The following is a 10,352-nucleotide window of genomic DNA, read 5'->3' as shown; positions in this document are numbered from 1 at the left end:
TTTCTAAGGTATCTATTAATTTAAAAATAGTGGCAGTGAGGCAGCATACTATGGAAGATAGGCCTAAATGTTATAGAGGTGGGTGAACATGATGAGCCTTTCCCGTACATATTTGGTTTGGTTGATTGCCTGGCATGAGCTAGATCAAATGATCCGTTTGCTCTATTGATTCGAGTGGATGTGGATGCTTGATAAAATTATCTTATGAAATGATTCCAATGCTGGCAGCTTCTGATGTTCCAATGTTGGCAGCTTCTAATTCCAATGCTGGCAGCTTCTGATGTGAATGTTGATTAATTTCCGTTTCGGTTGAGAATGGGGCACTCCTAGGTCAAGAAAATTAGCAAAGGTCATGCCCAATTTTCTTGACCTAGAAGGTGCCCGATTCTCAACCGAAACGGAAATATTCCTCTAAATCTGAGAAGAATAGATACTACCCTGATCTCATCCAATAACTCTAGTAGCCATTTTTCCTATTTAGAGCGAACATGGCCGACAATGATGAGGCCGGCGGTTCAGGCAAGCCATTCTGGGAGTTGTCCCAGGAGATGGAGGAAGAACCTCACCGCTATGAGGACGCCGCGGAAGACACTGATCCCGACTACACAACCCCTAGTGGCATCGGGGATTACACCACTGATGGTGCCGCCGGGGATGCCACCACTGATGATGGCAGCGCACGCACAGATGGCAGCCAACCGAAGAGGCAACGGAAGGACCGGCGCCCGAACGTGCTCGGCACCGTCAAGGAGGAATTTATTGAAGTGTCCTTGATGACCCACAAGTATAGGGGATCTATCGTAGTCCTTTTGATAAGTAAGAGTGTCTAACCCAACGAGGAGCAGAAGGAAATGATAAGCGGTTTTCAGCAAGGTATTCTCTGCAAGTACTGAAATAAGTGGTAACAGATAGTTTTGTGATAGGATAATTTGTAACGAGCAACAAGTAACAAATGTAAATAAAGTGCAGCAAGGTGGCCCAATCCTTTTTGTAGCAAAGGACAAGCCTGGATAAACTCTTATATAGAGAAAAGCGCTCCCGAGGACACATGGGGATTATCGTGAAGCTAGTTTTCATCACGTTCATATGATTCGCGTTCGGTACTTTGATAATTTGATATGTGGGTGGACCGGAGCTTGGGTGCTGTTCTTACTTGAACAAGCACCCACTTATGATTAACCTCTATTGCAAGCATCCGCAACTATAACAAAAGTATTAAGGTAAACCTAACCATAGCATGTAACATATGGATCCAAATCAGCCCCTTACGAAGCAACGCATAAACTAGGGTTTAAGCTTTTGTCACTCTAGCAACCCATCATCTACTTATTACTTCCCAATGCCTTCCCCTAGGCCCAAATAATGGTGAAGTGTTATGTAGTCGACGTTCACATAACACCACTAGAGGATAGACAACATACATCTTATCAAAATATCGAACGAATACCAAATTCACATGACTACTAATAGCAAGACTTCTCCCATGTCCTCAGGAACAAACGTAACTACTCACAAAGCATATTCATGTTCATAATCAGAGGGATATTAATATGCATATATGATCTGAACATATGATCTTCCACCAAATAAACCAACTAGCATCAACTACAAGGAGTAATCAACACTACTAGCAACCTACTAGTACCAATCCCAGACTATGAGACAAGAATTGGATACAAGAGATGAACTAGGGTTTTGAGAGGAGATGGTGCTGGTGAAGATGTTGATGGAGATTGCCCTCTCTCGATGAGAGGAGCGTTGGTGATGACGATGGCGATGGTTTCCCCCTCCCGGAGGGAAGTGTCCCCGGCAGGACAGCTCTGCCGGAGCCCTAGATTGGTTCCGCCAAGGTTCCGCCTCGTGGCGGCGGAGTCTCGTCCCGAAAGGTTGCTTATGATTTTTCCCTGGACGAAAGACTTCATATAGCAGAAGATGGCCACCGGAGAGCCAACAGGGGGCCCACGAGGCAGGGGGTGCGCCCTGGGGGGTAGGGCGCGCCCCCCACCCTTGTGGGCAGGTGGTGGCCCCCCTGACGTATTTCTTCTGCTCAGTATTTTTTATTATTTCCAAAAATAACTTTCGTGGAGTTTCATGACTTTTGGAGTTGTGCGGAATAGGTCTCTAATATTAGCTCCTTTTCCGGCCCAGAATTCCAGCTGCCGGCATTCTCCCTCCTTATGTAAACCTTGTAAAATAAGAGAGAATAGGCATAAGTATTGTGACATAACGTGTAATAACAGCCCATAATGCAATAAATATCGATATAAATGCATGATGCAAAATGGACGTATCAGTCCTCCAGTGGGCATCCAACGGCACCCAAAGAATTAGTCAGTGGGTACGCGGGACAACTCGGGTGAATTCTCCGGAGCACCGTCTCGATCAACACCGAGAACCTAAGGCATCATGACCGAGGGAATTTGCACAACCTCGTCTTCACGGATCTGCACGAATGATACAAGTTCCCCGGTGACTTCGCAAAACACACGCCTCTCATGGAATAAAGTGAACAGTGCCGCCCTCACGAAGATGAGCACGGCCCTGGCTACTTGGAGAGCCGCGGTGAAGAGAAGGATTCTAAGTGGTGATACTTATGAGAAGATCAAGGAGACAAATCCTTCGATCAGCAAAGCTGACTACCTGGAGTTCAAGATCAAGTGTGAGAGCAACGCATCCGCGGAATCGAGTCAGTGGGGGAAAGATATGCGGGACTTGAACTTAGGACACCACACACTCGGTCCCGGCGGTTACAGAGTGGCGGAACCTATATGGGACAAGGAGGACGCGGAGCGTGCCGAGCAAGGCCTACTGCCCCTCTTCGATAAATACCGTGACAAGCAGACCAGGAACTATGTCAGGGCCCAGTACAAGGTGGACCCGGTAACAAAGGAGCTTACCACGGATCCGAAGATCAAGGCGCTTGAGCTTTCTGGTAAGGAATACACCCCCGCGTAATTAGCTCCATATGGTTGCATTCTAATTAATGAAGCCAAATTTCTAAATGGTTCGCATTCCTTCCGCAGGACACTGAAAGAAGTAGCGCGGGGTCTCAGAGCTCCCCTTGGGACACCACTTTAAATAGGGCGTTGAACGTAATGAAACACAAGGATAAGTTCAGTAAGCCGTCGTCAGCTGGTCGTGTGGCCGGCAAAGGCTTGTCCACGAAATGGTCGGAATACTATAAGGCTAGGCGAAAGGAGAGAAAGACCAGCTCGGAAAGCCAGGAGCGCGAGGTTAAAGAACTCAAGGCACAAGTGGCGCGGATTTCGGAGATAGTTGAAGAGCAAGTGCGAGACCAACTGGGAGCGACGATCACCGCCATTATGCCTACCTTGCTTGAGGGGCTGCAGGCATGGATTACGGGCGGCCAACAGGGGCCGCCCCCGATTCCCAGCTTCATGGGCAGCAACTCGCACAACGCGCCGGCGCCATTGGTGTCTCCGGCGGAGGCGGCATTGGTGTCTCCGGCGTCGGCGCCGGCATTGGAGCTTAATGCACCCGGGTGTGGGAAGAATACGCCGGCCGGCACCTCGGCAGCAAGCGGCCCCTCCGTCACTTGCACGCCCGCCGTTGGCGGTGCCTTGACATTAGCCGAGCTCGACGCCATCACGGTAACTAAGCCTCGGCCGATGACTTCATCTCCTTGCCTTTGACTGGGCATCCCTGATGCCCTACATGTTTTCGCAGGGCGCCCCCAACGTTCCATGCACTCTCCTGCACTTTGTGGACGGCGAGTTGATCGATGTCGCCAAGGCCAGAATCATTCAACCGGGTAACCGCGTGTTCCACGGTAATCCGATGCCACCCACCGTGTATAGGGTTCAACTGGTTCGGGTGGTGCGGGGCTGCGATGACTTGTTACCTCCGTATCGACCCCTTGGGGCCGATGAAGATGATGTGATGACCCTTAGCGCCTGCATAAGCTGGTCCATGCTTTGGCCGAAGAGCCAGATTCGTTTGGGGGCGGGGGACACCACCCCACAGACAACACCGCCAGTCGTGCCGGCGCCAAGCCATGGCAAGACCGCTGCAACGCTACCGCCGTCAGCTGATCCGGACATGCATATGGCACAGGATCCAGACGACGACGACGGTACATTTCCCAACGTCGATAAGTACTTCAACGAACATGGGTACGGTGACGAATTCTTGGGGCCTCCTTCTCAAGAACCCAACCCTGCAAAAGACGATCGCGATCTAGCTGGTACCGCGAAGAAACCCAATTGCAACAGGCGTCGTCTGGCGTTCAGTTCTCAGGAGACGCCTCCAGCTGCCGCCTTCACCGAGTCTCAGATAGCCGAGGTGCGAAATATTATCAGCCCCAACGCACTCAAGAAGGTGGTCTCTGAGCAGAACTCGATCCCATTACAGCAGAAGAAGCAGAAGGGACGGAAAAGAAAAAATAACAAGGGTGCGACCTAGCCGGCACCGACTATGATCCGTGCTCAGGACGGGCCACCTTCACCTAAGGATATCTCGAGGAGGGTGCATGTGTCGGGTAGGCCGATGCTACCGACTAATCTGCTCAATGCTGCAACCGGTGCTATGCGGAGTCTGCATGACAGTGTTCTTTCTATGGAGAAGCGGCGTCTCTCCGAGAATGATGTGGCATACCCGATTTTCATGGCCAAGGTGCCAGAGGGCAAGGGCTTTGTCGATAGCACCATCGGGCGTATGATCGTCCTGCGGTTTTATGACATCTTCGCTATGTTTAACCTTCATCCGCTGCACTACACCTTCATTCGGCTATTTTCGCTCAGTATGGAGATGCGGATCATTAGAGACAAGACCCCGGACATCGTGATAGTCGACCCCTTCTACATGTGTGCCAAGATCTTGGGCAGCGCTGGGGACCGGCAAGTCGCGAGTTCATACCTCGAAGGCGTCATTCTGGCGAACCCAGATAAGGATAACTTCCTCGTGCCTTACTTTTCCGAGTAAGTCATCCCCTCACCGCCCCGTAACATATGATTTCTTAGATTTCGATCGTTCTTTTTTTTCTAACATTCCATGTTTTGTGCAGTGACACACATTGCACACTCATCCTCTTAAGCCCGAAATATTCCATGGCCACGTATTTTGACTCGGACCGTCAGTCGAAGAAAGACTACACAAATATGAAGAAAGTTCTTGATGATGCTCTCCCCGGCTACGCCAAATCTGGAGGCACCTTCAGGAGGCCAATTTGTAGGTACGGCAAGCACGTGTTCACCCGCGTAACGAGGTTCCCCTGCATCAAGCAGCCGCCTGGCAGTCAGAAGGATGCCTACTACGCCCTCCATGACATGCGGGCGATCGTATGGGACCATAATCAACTTATGCTACCAACTAATCTCAAAGATTGGGCCGCACGCTTGTCGGCAATCCAAGACGCGGACATCAGACAAGAACTCTTTCGCATCCAGTCGGAGTTTGCAAAAATCATCTATCAAGATGTCCTTCGTACCTCGGGGCAGTTCTACCTCAAATATCAACCGTCCAACAATGAAATAGAAACAACGCTACAAATGCAGGCTGACAACGACCGCACATTCATGACCATCACGAAAGACGGCAGCTTCGTCCATGCTCCGGTCCCTGAGTCGAGTCGAAAGTATTGATGCTATGTAGTTCTGAAATATCGATTAGCTCATGTTGTAATTAAACTTTAATGAACTTGTATGTCTCTTTAGTTTGGACAGTCAGTTCAACTTATATGTAATTGATTCTATTTATTAGTAGGACCATGAACTGTGCTATTAATGTGTTGCTTTTCTCTTCCGATCCTTTTGTTGCATACTTATATATTGCTTATATATTGTCTGTGAATTGCTACTAACGTTTTGTTTGTCTAGTGCATAGAGATGCCGTCGTATGTCGTGTACAAGGGTAAGGTTCCCGGAGTCTACGACGGCTGGGAGGAGTGTCGGAGACAAGTTCACCGTTTCAGCGGTAACAGTTACAAAGGGTACACCACTAGGGCGGAGGCGGAAGCTAGATACGCGCGCTATCTAGCAGGAGAGAGGAGGGAGCAGAGGAGGAACCGGGTGAACACCAGTTTCATCGCGATGATGCTCATCGTGATCGCAGCTCTCTTCTATGTGATGGTAGTTTAGATGATCGATATCGACTTTGTAATGTGATGACAAACTCGGCTAATATGATGAACTTTGCTAATGTCTCGAGAGCTAAACTTGGCTAATGTTTGAACTTTGTTCGCTATTTAGAATTTGGAGACCAAGATGATGAATTCTATTGTGTGATGTTTATATTCCGTGCTGTAACGTATTTTGTAACCTGTGCAAATACCAGAAAAGCAAAAAATAATAATTACTAATATTCATAGTAGTGGCGCACCATATTGAGCATTAGTGGCGCACCAAGGCTAAATACCAGTGGCGCATTATGGGGCATAGTAATGGCGCACTTGGGGGCATACGTGAAGGTAAATATGGCCCCCTAGGAGGCATAGTAATGGCGCACTATATGGTGCGCTACTATTATCTGGGATACTAATGGCGCACCAGAGGTGTGCCATTACTATTTGTTACTAGTGGCGTGTTAATAGTGACGCACCTATAGTGCGCCATTAATAGCAAAAACAGGTGCGCCACTAACAGCCTTTTTTCTAGTAGTGGCTGGCGCTCCATCTGCTTGCGGACGTAGTCCACCCTCGCCCATTTGATGGCGGTCTCGTCGGCGGTGGCCATGTCCGCATGCTCCTTCTTCACAGGGAGCAACCCTGGCTCGGTCTTCGGCCTAACGAGGCGGGAAGAAGAAGGAGAGGGGCGGCCGCCCTCGTTGAAGACGAGGGCGCCGCTGCGGCTGCGGCGCCCGAGCGGCATCTCCTGTTGCTCCGGGTTGACGGGGCAGAGCGTCGGCGATCCGGAGGACAGGGAGCCAGAGCCCGACGAGGAGGAGGTCGTCGTCTCCATTCGCCGCGGCGTCCAAGAGCCGCGACGACGCGAGAAGGTGGGCGGCGCCGGATACTCCAAGCGCGGCGTGTTGCCGGCCTCGATGTGCTCGAGGACGGCCTCGAGGGTGTGGCCGGGGACGCCCCACCATCGGCGCCGCCCCTCGGAGTTGTGCCATCCGCGGGGCTCGACGCCGTTCGTGGAGGCGAGCAGGTCGGCGTGGCGGTGTTCGAAGTACGCCGTCCACAGCGCGTGCTATCGGGGGCGTACCTCGACCGCGCCTGCTCCGGATGCGCGCTATCTCGCCGCGCCGGGCGGCGGCGGTCGGCGGTGGTGGCACCGGGACTCCGCCGGCGCTCAGCTTCCACGTGCCCGGCACCCGCACGTCGGGTGGTGCCGGGTAGTCCGCCTCGTAGAGGAGCCGCGTCTCGTCCTCGTGCAGTTGACGGCGGCCGAAGTCGTTGGCCGCCGCACCGTCGCCTGGGTAACGCTCGGCCATTGCTCACCGGCGGGAGGGAGAGGGGGAGGAAAGGCGCGCTCGCTCGGTTGAGAGGGGAAGAGAGTTTCTGCGGCGATGGAGTATGTGCTCACATGCGATGGAGGGGCGGCCTTTTATAGCCGGGCTTGGGCGGTGAGAGGGCGGCAGCCATGCGTACGCGTGGTGGGATCGGGCGGGACGCGGGCGCGGCGCCTTTCACTGCGCCGCCCGTGAGGCATTAACGGAGGTTGACCGGCGCGGCATTGATTTCCAAGGGAGCCGAGGCGATGAGGACGACGATGCGCCAGGGTCGCTGACTCGGCGATCCCACCGGGCTTTCGTGCCAAAAATGCTTCCCCGGGCGTTCCCAGCGCGCCGGGTTTGGCCTTGGTCCGCCGGCGCCAAAATCGGCTATAACCAACGAAAATTAAACTTCTGGGAAGCGACTGGGCCCTTTTTTAGCGCCGGTGCTAAAAAAGGGTCTTGGGGCATGTTGGAGACGTGGCTGGAGATGCTCTCAAGTCCACTGCCGCTCGATGCGCTCTGGTGGAGCTACGACCACTCTGGCAAGCAATTTTGATCTCGAGAGGAAAGGACTCGCTCCATTGGCACAAAAAGTGTACATGGCCGTCTGCGTCGTCGACGGGCCATGCCGCCGCCGGCGTCCCTGTTCTATTCGAACGAGGAGCCCTGTTCGGTGTTGAGGTCCGCACGTTGGCAGCTCGGACAAGCGCCAACTTTCTTTCTAGGGCGGCTAGACGAACGCAGCAAAAGTTTGTCTAGTCGAGCCAACAAAATCTCCTCGACGCCAAGATCCCGCCATGCCATTATTCTAAATGCAACTTGTCTGATGTCTCCGGTCGATTCCGTTCAGACCTCTGCAGTGCGTGCGGCGCAAGACGGCACGCTCGGCCGTCGGGTCTCTGCGGGCTCCCGCGACCGGCGAGGAGTCCAAGGGCCCGGATCAGATTCGGACGGACGGCCTAAACAAATGCGGCCGAGGGGTCGAGGCGGCAACTTGTTCTGTGCTCCGGCACCGGCTGCTCTGCTCTGCCTCTGGAGGGTCATCATCGCAGCCGTCAGTCCAGCCACCAACCACACTCGAAACTTCACGGGTTATTTTCAATAGAAAAGTCGACCACAACCACAAGGCACAAGCCCGCTGCTACTTTCCTGCTGAACTAGGCCCATTCTGACATGTGGGACCAGACCCCTGCCAAGGCATCACCTCATCATAAAGGGGATTTTTCTAAGCAAAACGGAGCGCAACACCTCGGCACGCACGCAGGCGGCTCCGGGCCTGCGCCGATCCTTTTCATTTTCTGTTCTGGTGTTTACTTTGCCACCCACCGCTGCCATCAGCCATGCCATGCCAGTGTGGCCACCTACCGCGGCAGCGCTTGACGTACCAACGAGCGTACATGTCCATGTGACAGACGGTCACTCTCACGAGTGCGTTGCGGTTCAAACCTGGATCCATTCCCTTCCGGCGTTTGCGTGCGTGCACGATTGATCGCGACCTGTAACCATGCTCTGCCTAAACAATTTGTCCAAGGGAAGCCAATGGATTGGCACATTTTCTTGCAAGATTTTTTTTTTGATCATCAGACTAAGAACGAGTGGGTGGACGCTGCTCCCAATTTCTTGTTATCACATGTACTACTCGATGTAACTGTGCCACAGAGTAATAAAAGTGCCTCAAGGCTTTCCCCTCAAAAAAAGTTTTTTCCATTTTGCGGAAGCTGCCTAAACTTTTTTTTATAACGAAGCTGCCTAAACAAAGTTAACCAAACTTCATTATCTCACCCAGGAAGGAGGATCCCGGGAATCGGCAGCAAGGCCCAATAGCCCAAGACCAAAACCCCTCGGGTTCTTGTCTTTCTGTTTATAAAAAAACTAAAATATAGGTGCTTGGTGAAAAAATATCAAAGAAACAAAGGGCATGTACAATGGTTGATAAGGCTGTCTTATCATGTGTGCGCCACGTAATCTAGATAACACAATAAAAAATGATGTACAATGGGTTATTCTTAGTCTTGTGTCCAATAACTAGATATCCCTGAATATGTGCTGAAACAATTGTTGCTAAAAGATCATCTCTTAATTAAGAGAAGGCAAACCTTTTTTTAATGGGTTCTCTCTCTCCATCTCACAAATTATTCTATATGGCACTCCTAAGATAACATCATTGTACATGCCCTAAAGGGTAGCTGGGGTGCCTCCTCTCCAAGAAAAGGCTAGGTTTCCTCTGTCTCCCGCCGACTCCTCCGCCTGTCCGCCTCGTCTCCGGTGGCCTTAGGGCCATGGCGGCGCGGTGGATCCCAGCCCTTGCCGGCGGGAGGGCTCCGTCTTTAGATGGTCCTTCGAGTTTTGGTAGGGTTTGTGGTAGATCTATTCTTGGTGGATTTTCTCGGATCTTGTCGTAGTTCATCTACGTTCGTCTGTCTTCAGGTTGGATCCTTTCGATCTATGCTACTCTTCAACGGCGGCGGTTGCTGTTCTGGGGCGCTGGTCATATGACTTGCCGACTGTCTACTACAACAAGGTTTGCTCGGCTCCAGCGAGGGAGGGGCGATGACGGCGGCGTGCCTTCGGTGCTTGTAATCGTCGCTAAGTGATAACCCACAAGTATAGGGGATCGCAACAGTTTTCGAGGGTAGAGTATTCAACCCAAATTTATTGATTCGACACAAGGGGAGCCAAAGAATATTCTCACGTATTACATTTGAGTTGTCAATTCAACCACACCTGGATAACTTAATATCTGCAGCAAAGTATTTAGTAGCAAAATAGTTTGGAAGTAGCGGTAACGGTAGCAAAAGTAACAATAGCAGTTTTGTAGTAATTGTAATAGTGACAACGGCAAAGTAACTAAGCAAAGAGCAATATGTAAAAAACTCGTAGGCATTGGATCGGTGATGGAGAATTATGTCGGATGCGATTCCTCATGCAATAGTTATAACATAGGGTGACACAGAACT

This window comes from Triticum aestivum, chromosome 2D (assembly GCF_018294505.1).
Source record: "Triticum aestivum cultivar Chinese Spring chromosome 2D, IWGSC CS RefSeq v2.1, whole genome shotgun sequence".
Lineage (NCBI taxonomy): Eukaryota > Viridiplantae > Streptophyta > Magnoliopsida > Poales > Poaceae > Triticum > Triticum aestivum.
The sequence above is the reverse complement of the archived record's forward strand: the minus strand, read 5'-3'. Positions refer to the sequence as shown.